Genomic DNA, 21941 nt, shown 5'->3' on the forward strand with positions numbered 1-21941 from the left:
GTGCACGTGTATTTAAGTGTTATATTTTATAAGTAGATTGATCATTTAATTATTATATAATCCTCCTCTCTGGCAATTGTCTCTGCTGTGAGCTCTGTTTTCTCTGATATTCTCTCCGATATTAATCATCTATTTTATATGATATTAAGATAGCCAATCTCATTTTTAAAAAATTAATGTCTGCATGATATATTTTTTTCATTTTTCTTTTTGCTTTTAATCTACGTCATTGAATTTGAAGCACTTTTTTTTTGTAAATAGCATATAATTTGCCATGTTTTTAAATTTAGTTTCTCAATATCTGCCTTTTTATTGATATAGTTAGACCATTTATATTTAAGGTAATTGTTGATATGGTAAGGCTTAAGTCTGCCACTTTAACATGTATTTTCACATTATCTTTGTTTCTTATTTTTCTGTTCCTTTTTACTTCCTTCCTGTGTATTACTCGAATGCTTTTTGGGATTCTGTCTTGATTTATTTATAGTTTTTGAACATATTTCTTTGTGTAGTTTTCAAAGTAGTTTCTCTATAGGTAGCCATGGAAATATGTGACTTATCACAGTTTCCTGGTATCATTATTTTACCTGTTTGAGTCAAGTGCAGACACCTTACTCACATTTAAGTCCCTTTACCTTCCACGCTTTTAAATATAATCGTCTTGAATAACACATGGTGTTATAAGTATTGTCTTAATCACTAAATATGATTTATAACACTCACAAGGGAAAGAAGAGTGTATACTCTCATTTGGTGATCACTCCATTTTCCTTTTTTTCCTTCCAGATGCTTCAAGATTCCTTCTTTTATCGTGTCCTTTATCATTTCATGTTTGCAGAACTTCCTTTAGCCATTCTTTAAGGATATGTCTCCTGGTGACCGATTCTTTTAGCTTTCCTTCCTGCACCTGAAAGTGTATTTTCTTTCATTCCTGAAGTGTAGTCACTGAATATAGAATTTGTGGTTGGTGGTATGTATTTCTCTATCAGCCCTTGAAAAATGCTGTGTTGTTTCGGTGTGCACTGTTCAGTTTGTGCATCTGGGGCTCCCACCGGACCCTGCTAGTAACCTCGGAGAGGACAGAAGGAGCTTCCCCAGGCCTGGCCACCCGGTGCTCTGGGTGGGGAAGGGAGTCTCCTGCCTCAGGATGTTAAGAGGCTTCCTCGCCTAGTCACTAGTAGCAACAGGATCCACCTGCTACTGCCACTCGGCTACCTGTTGTGTCTTGGTCGGGAGGGCTGTCTCAAGCTGCAGGGGAGGAGAACGTAACCCCTGGATGCTCATTCCAGTCTGGCTTCTGGTTTACCCTCCTCTCCAATGCTACCGGACCCACTTGGTGGTGTTGGAGGGACTTCTTTCTGAAAGGTAGGTAAATGAGTCTACCTTCACCACTATCTGATGTTAGGACGGGTTTGAAGATGCTGGGTCTGGGTCTTCTGTTGGATGGTTGGAGGATGGGATTACGTTGCCTTGTCCTACATTGGTGCTCCGATTCCGTGGTCTGTAATCACTTCTCCTTCCTCAGTATACTTTCAGAATTCTCCCTTGGCTGCCTCTTACATTATTTCCGGAATCTACAGTTATGTTTAGAAGGAAGGAGAAGGGAGAGATGAGTCTAAGCCCTCTGGTCCTAAACAGAAGTCTCTTCTTATTGTTTAAGGTCCCACAGCATTTAAAAAGTTTCTTAGCATTTCATTTAGGGTTTGAAAAAATATGGAAGTAGAAAAATGTTTTTAATTGTGGTAAAAATAGAGATCGCCGGAAATTTACCCTTCTAACCGCTTAGGAAGTGTAGATGTCAGTGACATTTAGTACACGGACAGCGTCCCACAACCACCACCACCATCCATCTCTAGAAATTTGTCACCTTCCCAAACTGCAACTCTGTCCCCATTAAATACTAACTCCCCTTTCTTCCCTCTCCCAGCCCTGGACAAGCACCATACTAATTTGTGTGCCTATGAATTTGACTACTAGGTCTCTCGCATAAGTAGAATTGTAAAGTATTTGTTCTTTTGTGACTCGTTAAATACACCTAGCATAACACACCCTCATAAAAAGTGGTAAAATTTGAGTTGGCAAAATGTATTAGTCATTGAAATGTTTTAAAACATTGAGGAGGAAAGTTTTAAATTCGTAGCTAACTTGGGACCTTGAAACCTGTAAAGTCTGAGATGTAGTATGAACTCAACAGCGTGGCTATCACTATTATTTTCTTCAGTATTTTGTTGTTCCTTTCCTCCTTAGCATGAATAACTAAAAGTCAGCAGTTAGGGTGTGGAGTCAAAGCTCTGTTTTTGTTCCTTTTTGAGACAACTAGCCATAATCCCTGTCTATTACCAGAAATGCACCAATGAAGGAATCAGTAGAATTCAGATCAGTGCAGATTTAGTGGGGGTGGGGTGGGGTGGGGATAGACCTTCAATATGGGAGTCAGAGAGGCTTAAATTCGTACCTTGACTCTGACATTTAATGTCCTTTGTCAAATTCCTTAAACTCTGAATCTTTGTAGCTTCACCTTTAAAGGGGAGGTAACAGGCCCTATTTGGAGATTAGTGAAAATTCATGGTAAGAGTTATATACATATAATAGGTGCTCACAAAATCACCCTTGTTTTGTTGAGTTGATTATCATAATATTAGATACACCCTTGAGTATGTCTATATCCTGCTTCATTGTGGTATTGGGCAATGACTTTATTCTCACCTGTAATTTTCATTCAGCACTAGAGACTTACTAATGGGCAAAATTATTTACTCTTCTAAATAGATTTGGATGTTCTAAGTTCAACGAAAGTGTTCATTGATGATAACCAAAGAACACTCATGAGAAACATTAAAATATGTCTGCGCTCTTTCATGTGCTTAAGATGGGGAGTTTCATATTTTTAAGAATAATGAAAAAAAGATGCTTCCATGAAAAAAGGTAAAGTCTTCTCTTTGTTTAATGTTTATTTATTTTTGAGAGAGACAGGGACAGAATGCGAGTGGGTTAGGGGCAGAGAGAGAGAGGGAGACACAGAAGCAGAAGCAGGCTCCAGACTCTAAGCTGTCAGCACAGAGCCCGATGTGGGGCTCGAACCCACAAGCCGCGCGAGATCATGACCTGAGCCGAAGTCAGACGCTCAACCGACTGAGCCACCCAGGCGCCCCAAAAGGTAAAATCTTCTTAAGCATGGCAGAAATGGGTGATGCTTGAACATTATTCTTAGAAAGAATAGCCAAATGTCTTCCTGCTCTTACATTACGATAATATTTTATTAGGCAAGGCATGCGTGCATCAATCTATTTTTATCCTGCAAGGGCAAAACACTCAGAGATTTCTGCTGGATGGATACTGTGGCAGAAATATTTGCAGTTCTGTGCCAGCAATAAAGTTAATCAAATAGCTTGAATTAAATAAGTAGCATATGCAAATCTGTTTTTATAAACTGCAAAATACTGGATAAAGCATAACGTATTATTGCCAGTCAACTAATTGCTGAGTTTCAGAAGGAGTACCCAAGTGTCATGTGGTTCCCTGTGGACAGATTGTGGTTTAATGGTTTGGACAGAAGTGAAAGTAAGGATGGTTTTGTTGCATTTCTGCTGCCAATAATGTCAAAACATCCCCAAATATGAAACCATTAAGCTTCTTAACACTTGTAAGAAACCCAATTCATAACATATTAGGTACCCGTCACCTGTTACCAAGCACTTTGGACTTTGGAGGGAATAATCCCGGCCAAACCTGAGCTCCAATTTTTTGATACTTGCCCTTTGTCAGCGCTCAGATTTAAAGATCCATGTGTCCGTTAGTTCTTCCTGTGTAGAAAAGATAAGAGAATTTCTTGTGTCTTGACATTATGACAAACATTGGTTTATTCATGTCTGCGGCATCCAAGAAGTCACTGCTTCTAGGTTTAAACCATGCTGCTGGCAGAGAACGTTATCAACTCATTCCCTGAACTTATGTAATTCCTGGTTTGTTCGTTGTATCCTCCAATAGATATTGGACTATCACTCTAAAAGTGGTTGAAACATTTCTGTTTCCTAACTGGAACCTAGATATTAAAAAAATCACGTTTCAAAAATTGGGGACATCAATTTCTAATGTAGAAACACTATGCTAAGGCCGTGGTCTATGGTTACAGCCAGGGTCACTGCAACACGTCATCGAGAATTCATACTTTGGTGCTTATTTTGGCCTTTAGACTGTTCATTGGTACTATGAACTAGATTATATGCTTTTAACTGTCAGTTCTCTGAATGCATTTCAAGTCCATTTACTAAAATAGTCACTGTTAAGCGGTATATTTGGACAGAGTTGACACCTTTGACATTTTCTAAAATGGCAAAAATAACTGTATTTAAGGGTATGATTTATGAATGTCGTGTGCCTACAGAACTTCCACCTGATTACGGTTTTCACGTAAGCTTCTGGGACTCTTTCTACAAACTGCTGAAAGACAACTAATTAATGCCGTGTGATCAGATATTGAACACAGACAGACACACGTACAGAAACACATAAAAACATGATATCAGTCCCAAACCTATGATCTTGTTGCTTCTTGTAACCGCCTTTGTCTAACAAGAGAATGATTGAGGCCACAGCAGAGACAGAAGAAGGAAAGGAGAGAGAGGGGGAGATTGATAGTTATAGAACTGCCTTTATGAAACACATATGCTTTGGTATAAATAAGGAAAGCAACTTGCAATGATTAAAAAGTATTTCGAATCCTTAGTTGTCTTCTAGATTGCTGGCCTCTATTAAAAACTTCTTAAAATAATAGATAGCTTTAATTCTTCAAGCCAAAGAAAAATTATTATCATCTTAAAGATTTTCTATACTTATTACATAGATGTGACTTGACTATGGGGGGAAAAAAAAGCAAAAATCTCTTGTATTGCAAGTTTTAAATGTACCAGGCTAAGGTTTACTTAATTAGAACCTCGAGGCAATAAAGGAGCCCTTTTAAAAATTCTGTGATTCTTAATATGCTAAATAATGCAAAGCTTCGACTCTTCAAGCATGAGACACACATCTGGCAGCTTACCATTTAAATTACAGGGGGAAAATATTCCTCACTTCAGTAGTAATTTTCTCAAAGAAAAGAATAGAAAATGTATTATAACTAAATTTAATTTCTTTTTAGATTTCCATCCGGTCTAATTGCAGACATCTTTCTAGTTTCTTCGCATTTATATTTTTTTACCCATGTTTCCTGTACATTTTATTAATGTTTAATTTGAGATGCTTCTCACTGTTAGAGCTCTTGGAAAATTGGGGTGTATTTTACTTAGTAAATTGTTTTGAGAAATCTATCGGATCTCAAGTAATTAAGACAATGGTCTAGAAAATAAAAGGGATTGGAATTTCAGAGACACACAAAAATATTACTGACAAAAAGGCAACATTTTTCAGTCAGTTCCACTTTCAAGCTTTAATTTTTTTAGTATTAATGTTTTCTCTGTTTTGTCATTTTCTGGCTGTTTTTCATGCAAAAGTTATTATAAGCAGCATTCTTTCTTTGTATTTCTCCAAAGGATAGTGTCAGATCCTTGATTAATTTTACAAAGGTCATTTGGAAAAACCATTAAAAATATGCCAAGTAAAAAAGATTAGCGCAACAGGGAAAACACACTTTTATAAACATATGCATTTATATATAGATAGGGTACTGTAACATACAGTTTTGACAAGTGTTTTTTTTCCCTTTGTGCACCTCATACATTATTAAAAAATATGCCTGTTCCATTTATTTTTTTCTAGGTGATCCCAGCTGACACATTCCAAAGGCATCAGCAGGTTACTATTACTTGTAAATATTTTGTCTTTTTTCTCAATGTAAGAGGATCTGATAATTAAGTTGAGTAGTAGTTCCATAAAATAAAGTGAACTTTTTAAATAATTAACCTGTATTTGTATTACGAAAACATAAGCGTGGGTGCTAGCTTGCCCATGACAATAAATATATCCAATTATACTTTTTAATTAAAAACTTAAACAATAGTGAAACTTCCAATTTTGGCTCTGACAGAGTAGCTGGTATCAGACTAGCTCTTCTGTTAGAATCAATTATTAAACTGGAGAGAATGTATGAAACAGCTGTTCTGGGCATTGGCCATCAGGAAGAGCCAGACTTCCTGATTCTTGACAGAAGAGAACATTTTAAGGCAAACTCTGGATTTCTACCTGGGCTCAGTGTCCTGACAGTACAGCAGGGAGGTGGAATCCCAGCGGAGTCTCCCTGAGCTGAGGAGACAGAGCTTGGCATGCAGGACAGCTGAAGCAGCTGGGGTCTGCAAAGCAGAACGCAGAACAGAGAGATTTGCAGAAGGGAACTAAGAATTCAGTATAGGAAATCCACCATGAATCCTTGTTTCAGGGAGACTAACTAGGGCTTTGCTAGGTGAGCCTGAAAACAGAACAGAGATACTAGAGCTGGAACAGAGATGGAATTCAAACCAGGAGAGGCATGTTAATACCTCATTATCGATTTGACAGCAAATGGAGATGCTCAAAGTCTATGCAGTGGGAATGAAGAACATTTACAATTGCACACACGCACACACACACACAAGAGTAAAATACCTAGGAATAAACTTAACCAGAGAGGTGAAAGACCTGTACTCGGAACACTATCCAACACTGATGAAAGAGATTGAAGATGACCCAGACAAATGAACACATGTTCCATGCTCATGGATTGGATGAATTCGTGCTGTCAAAATGTTCATATTACCCCAATCTACAGATTCAACGCAATCATTATTAAAATACCAAAGGCATTTTTCACAAAACTAGAACAAATGATACTAAAATTTGTATGGAACCACAGAAGACCCCGAATAGCTGAAACAATCCTAAGAAGAACAAAACTGGAGGTATCACAATGCCAGCAAGATAGACTACAAAGCTGTAGTCATCAAAACAGTATGGTATAAAGAAAAAATGGAAACATAGATTAATGGACCAGGGTAGATACCCTAGATATAAACCCACATTTAAAAGGTAAATTAATCTATGACAAAGGAGATAAGAATATGCAATGGGGAAAAGATTCTTTTCAATAAATGGCACTGGAAAAACTGGACAGCTACATGTAAACTAATGAAACTGGACCACTTTCTTACACCATATACAAAAATAAACTCAAAATGGATTAAAGACCTAAATGTGAGACCTGAAACCATAAAAATCCTAGAAGAGAGCACAGGCAGTAATTTTTTCTGACATCAGCCATGGCTAACAGTTCTCTAAATATGTCTCCTCAGGCAAAGGAAAAATATGAAAAATAAACTATTAGAACTACATCAAAAAAAGAAAAAAAAACTTTTGCACAGCAAAGGAAACCATCAACAACAAAAAAAGATAACCTACTGAATGGGAAAAGATATTTGCAAATGATATTATCTGATAAGGAGTAAATGTCTAAAATATATAAAGAACTCATACAACTCAACACCAGAACCACAAACAATCCAGTTAAAAAATGGACAGAGGAACTGAATAAATATTTTTCCAGGGCAGAGATACAGATGGATAACAGACACATGAAGAGATGTTGAATATCACCAACTATCAGAGAAAGGCAAATCAAAACCACAAATTAAGCATCTCCTTACACCAGTTAGGGTGGCTAAAATCAAGAAGTCAATAAACAAATGTTGACAGGGATGTGGAGAAAAAGAAACCCACAGGCATAGTTGGTAGGAATTCAAATTGGTACAACTACTGTGGAAAACAGTATGGAGGTTCCTTTAAAAATGAAAAATAGGAATATCATATGATCCAAAAATTCTAGTACTGGGTATTTACCCAACGGAAATGAAAACTCTATTTCTAAAATGTATATAAACTCTTATGTTTTGCAGCATTATTTACAATATCCAAGATATGAAAGCAACCCAAGTGTCCATTGACAGATGAATGGATACACACACACACACACACAAAGCCATAAAAAAGGATGAGATCTTGCTATTTGTGACAAAATGGATGGATCGAGAGGGTATTATGCTAAGTGAAACTGGTCAGACTGAGAAAGACAAATACCATATGATTTTGTGCATTATGTGGAATCTAAAAAACAAAACAAATGAACTAACAAACAGCAGAATCTGACCTATAAATATAGAGAACTGGTGATTCCCAGAGGGAAGGGAGATAGGGGGATGGATAAAATGGGTGAAAGGGAGTGGGAGATACAGGCTTCCAGTTAAGGAATGAATAGGTCATGGGGATAAGAGGTACAGCATAGAAAATATTGTCAGTGATACTGTAATACCCTAACATGGTGACAGATGGTAGCTACACTTGGTGTGACTGTAATACAACATATAGAGAAGTTGAATCGCTATGTTGTACACCTGAAACTAATGGAGCATTGTGTGTCAACTATACTTGAATTTTTAAAGTCCTATATATATTAAAAAAATCATATGCTCTAAGTGGCATACTCTGAGACTGCCCTGAGGAAAACCTGCCACCATGCTTCAGCAAGATCATCAGAGGATTTATGGTTTTGAGATTGAGTTCTGATAAGTTCATGTGGCTTGAAAACCCTTGGTTGTTCACAGATAGGTTGTAACTAAATGTACATTCAAGCCTACAGAAGTTTAATGGGATTTGCCAGTAATCGAACTGTTAACTAAAAAAAAAAAATCAACACTTTCTCAAGGCAGATAACAGAATCCAGAGTCTTCTCTGGAGTACATTATATGATCTGCAATTATGATGTATGCAAAGATCAAGGGAATATAAATCTTAGACAAAAGAAAATAGTGAATAAAATAACTCCAAGATGATTCAAATATTATACTTAGCAGGAAAAGCCATTAAAACATTTCATTGTAAGTATGTTCATGAATTTAAGGAAATTAATTTCTCGTAAGTAAAGGAAAATAGGGTCTTTTTTTTAAAATTTTTTTTCAACGTTTATTTATTTTTGGGACAGAGAGAGACAGAGCATGAACAGGGGAGGGGCAGAGAGAGAGGGAGACACAGAATCGGAAACAGGCTCCAGGCTCCGAGCCATCAGCCCAGAGCCTGATGCGGGGCTCGAACTCACGGACCGCGAGATCGTGACCTGGCTGAAGTCGGACACTTAACCGACTGCGCCACCCAGGCGCCCCGGAAAATAGGGTCTTAATGAATGGTTAGATCATCCCAGCAGAGATCTGGAAACTATAATCAACAAACCAAATGGCAGTTATGGAACTTAAAGTCCAAGAATTAAAATAAATTAACCAATCTGAAGTACAGAAAATAAAAAGCCAAGACAGAAATGAAGAAAGACTCAAGAGACACAATGGGGAAATATCATATAGTTTTACATACATGTAATGCAAATCTTAGAAGGAAAGGAGGGTCATAAAATGGAAGAAATATGTATTAAAAGAGTAATGACTGAAATTTCCCAAATTTGATGGAATATATTGAATTATAAGTTGAATATCATCAGTGAACCCCAAAAGAATGTATAAAAGGGACACCTGTATTAGGAATATTGTAGCTGGGACGCCTGGCTGGCTCAGTCAGTGGAGCCTGCAACTCTTAATCTCAGGGTCATAGGTTTGAGCCCCATGTTGGGTGTAAAGTTTACTTAAACAAATAAAATTTTAGGGGCATCTGGGTGGCTCAGTAGGTTAAGCGTCCGACTTTGGCTCAGGTAATGATCTCACAGTTTGTGAGTTCAAGCCCTGTGTTGGGCTGTATGCTGACAATGTGGAACCTGGATCCCATTTTGAGTTCTGTCTCTCTCTCTCTCTCTCTCTCTCTCTCTCAAAAATAAACATTAAAAAATTAAAACAAATAAAATCTTAAAAAAATAGTATCAGAGTCAAACTGTAGAACACCAAAGTTAAAGTTAAAATTCTGAAAAGAGACAGAAGGAGAAAAAAGCCTTTATATGGAAGTGAATAATGGTATGAAAAATGGCTAACATTATCATTAGAAACGGTGGAGACCAGAAATCAATGTAATGACATATTCGAAGTGCTGAGGAAATGTCATTCCAGAATTCGTATCTGGCAAAAACATCCTTCAAAAATTGAGGTTGGTATGAGGACATTTTCAGATGAAGGAAAGTGAGCAAATATTTCTACAGCAGACCAGCACTACAAACAAACCATCAGAACTAGAGAATGTTCTTCAGGCTGGAGGGAAAATGCTACAAGATGATTGACACAGGAGAATGGAGAAGAACCAAAAATGGCACATACAGAGGTAAATACTAAAGACTAATTTTTCTGATACTTTTCTTAAAATGTAACTTACTATTTAAAAAAATAAAACGGCATTCTGTGGTGGAGATGTAAACCATGTACTGTTAAAAGACATGATTGTTATCATGGGTGGGGGGTAGGAAATAGAATCAAATTGTGAGCTTATTACATTTGTGAAATGAGAAGCACGAAGCAGACAGTGTGAACTGTCAGGTGTGAAGTGTGAAATTATACAACATTGATGATAACCAGACGTGCATTTAAAAATTTGAATTTAAAAATTCAAATCCATGCTATTAGTCTTGGGTTGAATAGTAGAACCGCCTCAAAGATGTAGAAATAATAGAAAGTAATAGAGGACAGTGTAGAAACAATAGAGAAAATAAGATATAATACTAAAAACACATGTAAGATACCAAGAAGAAGGCAGGAGAAGTTCAATGTGAAGAAAAAAGAAGCAAAAAACACAACAGCAAGATGGTAGACAAACTCAACCACATGAATAATGGCATAAAATGTCGACTAAATAATTAAATTAAAAAGCTGGGACTGTCAATCTAAATGAAAAGGCAAGACTCCACTATATGCAGTCTATGAGACATGCCCTGTAAATCTGAAGACAAAAGTTTAACTTGGGACAGCCTGGGTGGCTCAGTCTGTTAAGTGTCCGACTTTGGTTTGAGCCCCACATCAGGCTCTGTGCTGCCAGCTCAGAGCCTGGAGCCTGCTTCGGAATCTGTGTCTCCCTCTCTCTTTGCCCCTCCTCTGCACGTGTTTTGTCTCTCTCTCTCTCTCCTTCAAAAATAAATAAACATTAAAAAAAATTTAAAAAGAAGTTTAACTTGAAGATGAAAGGACAGAAAAACAGAAACCATGGAAATGCTACACAAAAGAAAGCTGATGTGGCCCCATTAATATCTCATATGAGAAATCTAAGAGTAGACTTGGAGACGAGTATAAAAGGGACAATTTACCAGGGAGATATAACAATCCTAAATGTGTGCCGAATGACAGAGATTAAACAACCTTGGAACATCATGAAACCATAAAATTTCTCAAAGAATATACAGGAGGTGAATTGTTTGATGTCAGTCTTGATGACTGTTTTTGGATTTGGTACCAAAAGCAAAGCAAATGAGCAAAACAGGTAAACAAAACAGAAACAAACAAGTGGGATTACATTGAACTAAAAGCTTCTACACAACAAAGGTAACCACCAATGAAATGAAATGAAGATAATCTACCAAATGCGAGAACGTATTTGCAAATCATATATTTGATAGAGGAATATATCCAAAATATATAAATAACTTATACAAGTCGATAACAAACAAACAAAAAAAATCATGGAAGCTGATTAAGAAATGGGCAGAGGATCTGAATAGACATTTTCCAAGGAAGATATATGGATGACCAGCAGGTAAGATGCAAAGATGCTCAATATCACTCATCATCAGAGAAATGCAAAGAGATGAAAAAGAAATCAGGAAGGATATACAAGATCTGAATGACACTACCAACCAGCCTGATTGAATTGATTTTACAAAACACTTTACCTAAAAACAGCAAAATACACCTTCTTTTTGAGGAAACAGAAGGCACGATAGATCATATATTGGGTAATATATTAGATCCTAATATATTTTAAAGACTTGAATAGTACAGCATACATTTCTTTGGCTTAATGGAGAAATGTTCAATGTTTCCTTTTATAAATCAGGAACAAGGCAAGGATGTCTAGTCTCATCACTTTATGTCCTAGAAGTCATAGCCAGGGCAACAAAACTTTTAGAAGAAAACATAGGAGAAATCTTCATAATCTTGGCAGTTTTCTTAGACAGGAGACAGAAATGACTTACTTTAAAAGAAAAATAAATGATCCATTGGATTTCAACAAAATTATACGTTTTCTAAGCAAGTTGCCATTGGGAGAAATAAAAAGGCAAGTTTTACAAACTGAGGGAAACCAATTGCAGTACATGTATCTAAAAAATGGTTTGTATCCAGATGATATAGAGAACTTTTACATTCACTAATAAGAAGAAAATAACGTACTTTTAAAAAATTATACTTAGAAGTTTCACAAAAGAATAGATGAAATATCCAGTTAGTTTATAAATATCACCTAAGAATCTTTAGTCATCAGGAAATGCAAGTTAAAACCATGTGTTACCACTTCACGATTACTAATATGCTAAAATATATAAAAAAGAAACTACCAAGCGTTAATGGTGACTTGGAGGAAACTTTCATACTTTGCTGGTGTGGTACAACCACTTTGGAAAACCGACAGTTTTTGTTAAATGAAATAAACACCTACAAAAGACCCAGTGATTCCACTGCTATTACCAAAGAAAAATGAAAAGATTTCCACAAAGAGATTTCAACATGAATGTTCATAGAAACCTGGTCACAACAGTCAAAACTTTGTAACATCCAAATATCTATTAATAGGTGAATTAAGAAATAAATTGCAGTACAATCATAAGAAGGATGGTTACTCATAATAAAAAAGTGGTGAGTATCAAAATATTGTTCTGGGTACAGCAATAGCACTGCTAGGAATTTATCCAAGGGACACAGGAGTACTGATGCATAGGGGCACTTGTACCCCAATGTTCATAGCAGCACTCTCAACAATAGCCAAACTATGGAAAGAGCCTAAATGTCCATCAACTGATGAATGGATAAAGAAATTGTGGTTTATATACACAATGGAATACTACGTGGCAATGAGAAAAAATGAAATATGGCCTTTTGTAGCAACGTGGATGGAACTGGAGAGTGTGATGCTAAGTGAAATAAGCCATACAGAGAAAGACAGATACCATATGGTTTCACTCTTATGTGGATCCTGAGAAACTTAACAGGAACCCATGGGGGAGGGGAAGGAAAAAAAAAAAAAAAAGAGGTTAGAGTGGGAGAGAGCCAAAGCATAAGAGACTGTTGAGAACTGAGAACAAACTAAGGGTTGATGGGGGGTGGGAGGGAGGAGAGGGTGGGTGATGGGTATTGAGGAGGGCACCTTTTGGGATGAGCACTGGGTGTTGTATGGAAACCAATTTGACAATAAATTTCATATATAAAAAAAAATATTGTTCTGGGTAGAAGAAGTCTGAGACAAAAGAGTAGATACTGTATCATTCCATATGTATGAATGTTAAACATAGTTCTAATCTATAATGGTAGAAATCAGATAAGTGGTCACCAGGAGTGAGCGAGTGAGTGGGGGGGGGGGGATTTGGGGAGGTGATGCTAAATGCGTTATATTTTACTTGTGGTGGGAATAAATAGGTGCATATGTTTGTCAATTGAATATGTATATTTTATTGGATATAAATTATCACCCGGCACTTTGATTTTAAAAATAACAAGACTGGGGCGCCTGGGTGGCTCAGTCGGTTGAGCGTCCGACTTCAGCCCGGGTCACGATCTCGCGGTCTATGAGTTCGAGCCCCGCATCAGGCTCTGGGCTGATGGCTCAGAGCCTGGAGCCTGCTTCCGATTCTGTGTCTCCCTCTCTCTCTGCCCCTCCCCCATTCATGCTCTGTCTCTCTCTGTCTCAAGAATAAATAAACGTTAAAAAAAAATTAAAAAAAAATAACAAGACTGGATTCAGCAATTGTGGATTTAGCCAGGGAAAATACAGAGTGTGTGGTCGTAAAGTTGCCAGTAACATCATCATCTGATTCAAGTGTTAGGTGCAGGAATAAGGGGGTCCTCCCCTTCTACCACAAACGTAGCAGGTGGAGTTAGCGTATGAGGTGGGTACCTGTATGAAGGGAGTCTGTGGTAATCCAATATTCCTCCTTTGATCTTATTACCACTCATGCCTCCAGTCTGAAATCACTGGTTCATATGCCTAGTTGGGCTAGTAACAAAAAAATGTTTTCAACATCTTTTAAAGGCTTCACCCAGCCTACAGTTTACTTCAGACTGGCCCTAAATATTAAGAAGTGCAGGCAGAACTTGGGTATATCCTTTTCTAGTTTTGAGTATTATGCTTCTACCCCTTCTCTCCATCTTGTGAATTGTGGTTATTGAGTCCTTTGTGATCTAACCAGGAACAGGACAGAGCTGAAGGCAGAGAAGGGCTTATTTCTCTGGTGTTGTCAAATGGCAGAAACTGTTGGGTTTTTAAAACATGTCCTATTCTCTCATGGGACTCTTTTATGCTTTCTTTAGACATACACTTCCATATCTTCCCCTTTGCCAGAGGTCTCTCACTTTGCACTTTTTTTTTTACCGCTCCCTTATTAGACCAGACACCGTGCGGTGCACTTCTAACTTTGTCCTTTTTGCCTATGCCTACACTCTGGAGAAAGTAATCATAATTGAATAGGGTAGCACATACAGTAAGGAAGGAAATACCAAGATAAACGAATATCATCCTATGCTAATCAGCAACACAAAGAAAAGGAAAGGAGGGAGTAGAAAAGTAAAATGAATAAAAGAGAAATAAAATAAAACATATAATATTTTAATAGTGGGATAATTTCCCCATTAAAAGATCCTGTCTAAGTGAATTAGAAAGAAAGCCCCAACTATACAGTACTTACAGTAAACAAGCATAACATAGTTAAAGAAATGTTGAACACCTATGGATGAACTGATACCAGAAAATTCAAACAAAAATAAAGCTGTCCCAGGAAACAATGTCCATATCAGGAAAGTTGACATTTGAGGTTTAAACAGGTCTAAACAGTAAAAGAACATTTTATAATGATAAAAGGTATCATTTATGAAAAAGATATAATATGACACAATCTATATGCATCAAATAACACAACAGCTGAGTATAAAATGTAACCTAATCTTGTTAGGTTTTGTATCTATGACAGACATATGTGAAATACAATAATAGAGGCCACTGTCTCTGATCATCATAGAATAATGTTATGAATTAATTCAAAGGTGATCTACTGGTGGCAAGGATTTAGAAAAATAGATTTTCTTATAAATTGCTATGGAAATATATACATATATGTATACACACACACACACACACACACATATATATATTTACATATGTATATACATATGCAAGCTTTTGGAAAGCAATCTGACAACATCTATTAGCATTTAAAATATGAGCACTCATTGACCCAGCAATCTCACCTTGGAAACCCATCCACAGGAATAAAAGCACGAGTAATGGATTTTACTGTCACATTCTTTTTGGTAAGAATATAAAAATAAAGGCACCTGGGTGGCTCAGACAGCTGAGCATCCAACTCTTGATTTCGGCTCAGGTCATGATCTTAGGGTCATGGGACTGAGTCCTGCTTCAGGCTCTACATTGAGTGTAGAGCCTGCTTTCAATTCTTTCTGCCCCTCCCCCATTCACACATGCACTCTCTCTCTCTTGAATAAATAAATAAATAAATAAATAAATAAATAAAGTATAAAAATGAAGAAAAATGAATGTCATCAGTAGGGAATGGTTAAATAAATCAAGCGACATCTGCAGTGTTAATATATTATGCAGCCATCGAATATAACAAATTAGAGCTCTAATAATTGACTTGAAGAGAATTCCATCAGATACTGTTGAGAAAGGGTATAGGCAGGTATATACAAGATATAAAATGCTTTTTGTGTAACAATGAATATCACCTCTATCAATGTGTTGTCCCTGTGTTCACATATGTGTGTGTATGTATAGATCTGGTTAAATGAGCACAGAGAGGATAAAACGTGTTATGTGGATTGGGCGGGATGGAAAGGTGTTAGGGGACTGTGGATGGAAGATATGAAGGAGGATCAAGGGGAAAATTTCATTTAAAAAAAATTTTAACGTTTATTCACTTTTTGAGAGACAGAGACAGAGTGTGAGCAGGGAAGGGGGCAGAGAGAGAGAGAGAGAGAGAGAGAGAGAGACAGGAAGACACAGAATCAATCGGAAGCAGGCTCCGGGCTCCGAGCTGTCAGCATAGAGCCCGACGGGGGGGCTTGAAGTCACAAACTGTGAGATCATGACCTGAGCTGAAGTCAGACGCTTAACCGACTGAGACACCCAGGCACCCTGGGGAAAATTCATTTTAAGTAACATACTGTTAGACGTGTATTTTATGACTCATAGAGATGACCATGATTTCTTATTATATGAAAAAAAAAAACACTTGTGGACAAAAGTATATGGCATGATTCTGTTTCAGTTAAAACTCACCACTTATCTGTGTATCTGTCCGTCTATCGATTTGCTTATACATTTGCATTTGGGAAAGTGATGAAACATACGGCTGAAAAGAGGAAGGAATGGCTATAAGATCTTCTTAACAAGGTAGAAGACAGTGGCAAATGATTAGCTGTGAGTCACAGTAGGGAAGGAAAAGTCATGGAGGAGATTTTGAGTCTGGGTGGCTTAGCGAAGTGGCGAAAAGAAATAGGAAGCAAAGGGAAGGAGTCCTTCGAGAGAAATGATTTTTGGTTTTGTTTGTATGTCTAACCCTGGGGTGGAAGGAGGACTTCCTAGTGTCACCATTGTTTACCCGAATGGCAGTGGGGGAGTATGAAAGACAATCATGCCAGAACCTCACGAGTTCCTTATTTGCTTACAGTTTATTTCTATGCACTTCATTTGACTATATAGTGTGGAAAAAATTTGTAAGCTTATAAGCAAAAAGAGAAGCAATAAAGCAAAACATTGATACTCATGATTATATAAGATTGAAAACCACCTCATACGTGCGCACACACACACACACACACACACACAGACACAACTGTCAAAGAAATTAGCAGGCAAACTACGAACAGAAAAAATATTTGAACCAGTGTGCCAGGAAAAGATAAATACGACATGGAAAGATAAAAATTCTAAAGAAAATGTTAAATACTCCAGCTGAAAAAAAATGAAGGAATAGTAAGTTACAACACAAAAGACATACATGCTCAACAAGCATAAAATAATTCACATTTTTTTTAGAATTAGAGATTGCAAATTAAAATAACAATGAGGGGTGCCTGGGTGGCTCTGTCAGTTAAGCATCCGACTTTGGCTCAGGTCATGATCTCACGGTTTGTGAGTTCAATCCCCGCGTGGGGCTCTGTTCTGACAGCTCAGAGCCTGGAGCCTGCTTCCGATTCTGTGTCTCCCTCTTTGTCTGCCCCCTCCCCTGCTTGTGCTCTGTGTCTATTTCTCTCAAAAATAAATAAATATTAAAAAAACTATAAAAAATAAAATAAAATAACAACGAAATGTTATTATTTTGTCTACCAAGTAGGCAAAACTGGAAAATATGGTGGGAGTCCGTTTTGGCAAGCATGTGAGTGAATTGGACACTCTCATACATTGCTGGCTGCAGTTAGAATATTGATAGTTCTTACCGTGAATCCTGTGTTTGATTTAGTATTCCTGATCTTAGATACTCACCTGTGAAAATAAGCACAGAGAAGTGTAAAGATTTTTTGTGAAATTTGTTCAATATGATGTGAATATACAACCAAGGGGTGGTTGGTTTAAGTGAAAAAAAAATGATATACTGCTGCGGAGCGATTAAAAATCAGGCTTGAAAGAATATTTAATAACAAGAAACAATGTAAGTATAAAAAAGGATGAGAATGGTATATACACTATGATCATAATCTTATAAAAATTATATTATGTACATATTTATAAAATGTATAACATTTGTTACATAAGGTATACAATTACATGAAGTGAACATTAATGATTATTAACGTATACGTATTTACTATATATGTCTTTACAAATAGGAAGGTAGGTTATAGAGCAAAAAACATTTTACATAAAAACAAAGAAATTGTTTAATTAAGACTTTTAGAAGACTGTCTCTTTGGTAGGGACTTTATCACCTGGACACACACAGTATTACTACATTTTAACATACAGCAATACAAATTCCGTTGCATCAGAAATTGCTCCTGGTTGGCAGAATTTTTAAGATGGCTTCCCAAAAATGTCCAAGGACTCATCCCCAGAAGCTGATCATCAGGAGGGAGACGACCTGGGTGAACCGAATCTAATTACACGAACCTTTAAAGGACAGAACTTTCTGGGGCGCCTGGGTGGCGCAGTCGGTTAAGCGACCGACTTCAGCCAGGTCACGATCTCGCGGTCCGTGAGTTCGAGCCCCGCGTCAGGCTCTGGGCTGATGGCTCAGAGCCTGGAGCCTGTTTCCGATTCTGTGTCTCCCTCTCTCTCTGCCCCTCCCCCGTTCATGCTCTGTCTCTCTCTGTCCCAAAAATAAATAAAAACGTTGAAAAAAAAATTAAAAAAAAAAAAAAAAAAGGACAGAACTTTCTCAGGTGGGTAAGCAGAAGAGGAAGCCGAAGGAGAAGCTGGAGACGTTCAAAGCGTCAGGATGCATCCTGCGGTTGTTGGCTCAGAGGAAACTGCGAGGAATGCGTGAGAAGGAAGAAAACTCTACCAGCAACCAGCAAGCTCACAACAGGATCCCAAGACCCAGATGAGAACTGCAGCCCTGCCTGATAACATTGATTTTGACCTGGTAAGATTTGAAGAAGCAGAACCAGCTGGGCCGTGCTATGCTCGGATTTCTGACCTGCAAAAGATGTAAGCGAATATATGAGTAGTAAGTCGCTAAGTTGTGGAAATGTGTTCCAGCAGCAATAAAAAATGCATGTATTGTTCAATGTTTAAAAAAGTGTAGAGGTAGAAAATGGGGTACGGTTCTCCCACAAGGTGTGAAACAAGGGGTAGATGCGTGGGCTTTGAGAACAAATAGAATTGGACCTAGATTTCAGACTTTTTACTGGTTAGCTGTCTGATTTGTGCAAGTTCTTTGATCTGAGTCTCAGTTTCCAAGTCTGTAACACTTTTGTGTGAGTGTGTGTGTGTGTGTGTGTGTGTGTGTGTGTGTGGTGTGTGGTAAACATCATAATATATATGAAGCTCTTCAAAAACGCTAAAAGTTTATTCTATTATTTCATATTTTTATATTCCACCCACCAACTGTGCACTGAGAATTTAGATTATAAGCCTTTGAAAGTAATGATGTATTTGGGACATGTGGCTGGCTCAGTCATTTGAGGGTCTGATCCTCAGTGGTAGCTCAGATCATGATCTCAAGGTGGTGGGATTGAGCCTGGTTTCGGGCTCCACACTGAGTTTGGAGCCTGCTTAAGACTCTCTCTCTCTCTCTCTCTCTCTCCCCCTCTGCCCTTCCCCCTCAAATAAAAAATATAATTAAAAAATAAAATAATAATATATTTAAAGTGTGAAACCATTTCCTTGCTTTCTTTCTTATCTCGATTTTGACCACACCAAACACACTATCAATGAATTCTGTTTAGACTCAAAATAAGGAAGCTCTTTTAAAGGTTTACATGACCCTCATCCCAATAGACTAAAGTGCCAGGCTTCTGACACAAGGGGCACTTAACCATTTGACTCTCCCTAAAGAAGGACGTTTTTTGGTATCTGCCTTCAGTTTAGCATCGTGTACTGGGAACAGAGTCAGAAAATACAATAAAACCTTGCTGCTCAAAAATGCATGAGCCACAAAGACCTTGACTGGGGAGAAGAGGCCGGCTGGGTCATCTCTAGGGAGAAGAATTTTTTTTTAAAGCATGTAGACACGGAGATGATGTCCAAAAATATTTGCACTATGGAAACCTCCTTTAAAAAACGTCCACAAGGGCAATTCCAAAGGCCAGGATGAAAATATTTAGTCCCTGGAATGGGAGAGGAGGACAAGCAGTAATCCTTTGGCTGCTTGTGGTGTATGATGCGTGTATACTCAAAAAAAAAAAAAAAAAAAAAAAGTTGTTGGGTCAACCTTATGGGAATGATCGGTAATTTAAGAAATAGTCTCCAACTCACACTCTTTCAGATCCTGTGTTAAACACTGCAGAAGAAACAAGATGAACAAGGCACATTGTCTGCAGAGAGTTTTATTATTGTTGTCATTGTTGTTACTTTGGTTTGTTTGCGAAGAGTTATGGTTCTGGAGCAGTAGTTCTCAACTGGTGATGTCTTGCTCCCCAGGAGGCATTCGGCAACACCCGGAGACATTTTTGGTTGCAGCAAGTGGGGGAGGGATGGAGGGGTGGAAGGTACTGCGGGCATCCAGTGGGTAGAGGCCAAAAATGCTGCTAAACAGTTTAGAAAACACGGGGCAGCCCCCATAACGAAGAATGATCCAATCCAAAATGTCAATAGTGCTGAGGTTGAGAAACTCCAGGATAAGTCATGCATCATATGAAAAAGTTAGCTCAGGTGGCAAATCCTGGGTACAGATGGGAACAGAACTTTTTAGCCTCAAGGTTTTATATTGGAACACTGGTATGAGGTGCAGAGGAGTGTCTTTGAAAACTCGATCCCAGAAAAACTAGCTGATAATGGAGAATCCTACCCGGATGTGGGTAGGAAAACAGATCAGACTGCTGCTGGTAAATTGCATCCCCCGTGGGGTGACCACTGGTAGAGTTCTACTTGAGGTTCGTACATCGACTGCATTAAAATTGGGAGGATAGAACATCTTAGAGCCTCCTTACAGTTCTTGAATTTATCCCCATTTGTCGGGCTTTATATACATTCTTAGATTACAGTAGTATAAGCTTACATGGCCTCTGAAGTGAAAATCTGTGATACATTTTCCCACCTTTTGTTTTTAACCCTAGGAAGCATTTCTAATAAATTTGGTCCCTGCCCTATGGACTGTGATCTCAATCTCTTAAAAGAAGACCGTGAATTACACAAGAAGGTAAGATGAAAGCTGTAGAGTTGGCTTTGGAAAGACCATGAAAACAGCAGCCCCTGATTATTAACTATGATTTCTTAAAATATATTTACAGGTAGAAAGTAATTTGGTCTTCAAAGCAGGGTTTGAAGTGTGGGACATGCTAAAGCAGCTGACGTTTGTGAAATCAGTAATGCCAATAAATTTTTATTACATCCGAATCAGACTTCTTTAAGCTGTTGAAGACTTTAGTTAATCAGTCTACAAGACTCTTTCCAGCTCTGGCAGGGTGATTAGAAAACGTGCTGATTGTACTGCGTTTTATTTGGCCTGATCAAGGCTGCCATGAAGTCTGTTCAGAAACTGTCTTGATGCATTTATATAAATTACGTAGCCTGGGTTTTCTAATGTTGATGGAATGAATTTTACCAGCGTCACTGAATCCAGTTTTTAGATAATCAGCCGTTTTCAAAGTCCATATCTGCATACAGCAAGTGACTTTGGGTTTTAAGTATTCAGACAATTTGGCCCCGGCCAGGAAATGGAAATGAAAAGATTGTCCTCCATCCCTGCCTTTTCCCATATGAATTACTTGCATCATCTTAATTTTCCACTTTCCTGACTAAATAGATATAGGTTTATAGAATCAACTTTCTGCCTTACTCTCAAGACTGACTTTAAAGTCAGTTTTCATTTCTAAATACTGGACCACCATCTAATCAAATGAATGGTTAAGTTTTTAATGTTTAGATGAATACCACAACATTCACAATTGCTATTGTTTTTTTAAAATTTTATTTTACTTTTTACTTATTTATTTTTTTAAGTTTATTTGAGAAAGAGAGAGAAAGAGAAAGAGAGAGAGAGAGGAGAGAGAGAGAGGGAGAGAGGAAGGGGCAGAAAGATAGAATCCCAAGAAGGCTTAGCCCTGTCAGTGCAGAGCCTGATGCGGAGCTCAAGCTCATGAACTGTGAGATCATGACCTGAGCCGAAATCAAGAGTTGGAGGCTTAAATGACTGAGCCACCCAGGCACCCCTAAATTTTATTTTGGAGACAGAAAAG

At 37.7% G+C, this 21941-nt stretch overlaps 1 long non-coding RNA gene across 1 annotated transcript in view; it reads left to right on the forward strand.

Moving 5' to 3' along the window:
• The window catches only part of LOC147580779 (uncharacterized), a 41792-nt gene that overhangs the window by 10524 nt on the left and 9327 nt on the right, over positions 1-21941 (forward strand). Inside the window, exon 2 of the long non-coding RNA XR_015251077.1 lies at positions 20820-20902. This is a non-coding gene — a long non-coding RNA (uncharacterized LOC147580779). The remainder of the gene's footprint in view (positions 1-20819; positions 20903-21941) is intronic.

The sequence above is a fragment of the Puma concolor genome, chromosome B2, assembly GCF_028749965.1.
Source record: "Puma concolor isolate L17-30 chromosome B2, mPumCon1.1.hap2, whole genome shotgun sequence".
Taxonomy (NCBI): Eukaryota; Metazoa; Chordata; class Mammalia; order Carnivora; family Felidae; genus Puma; species Puma concolor.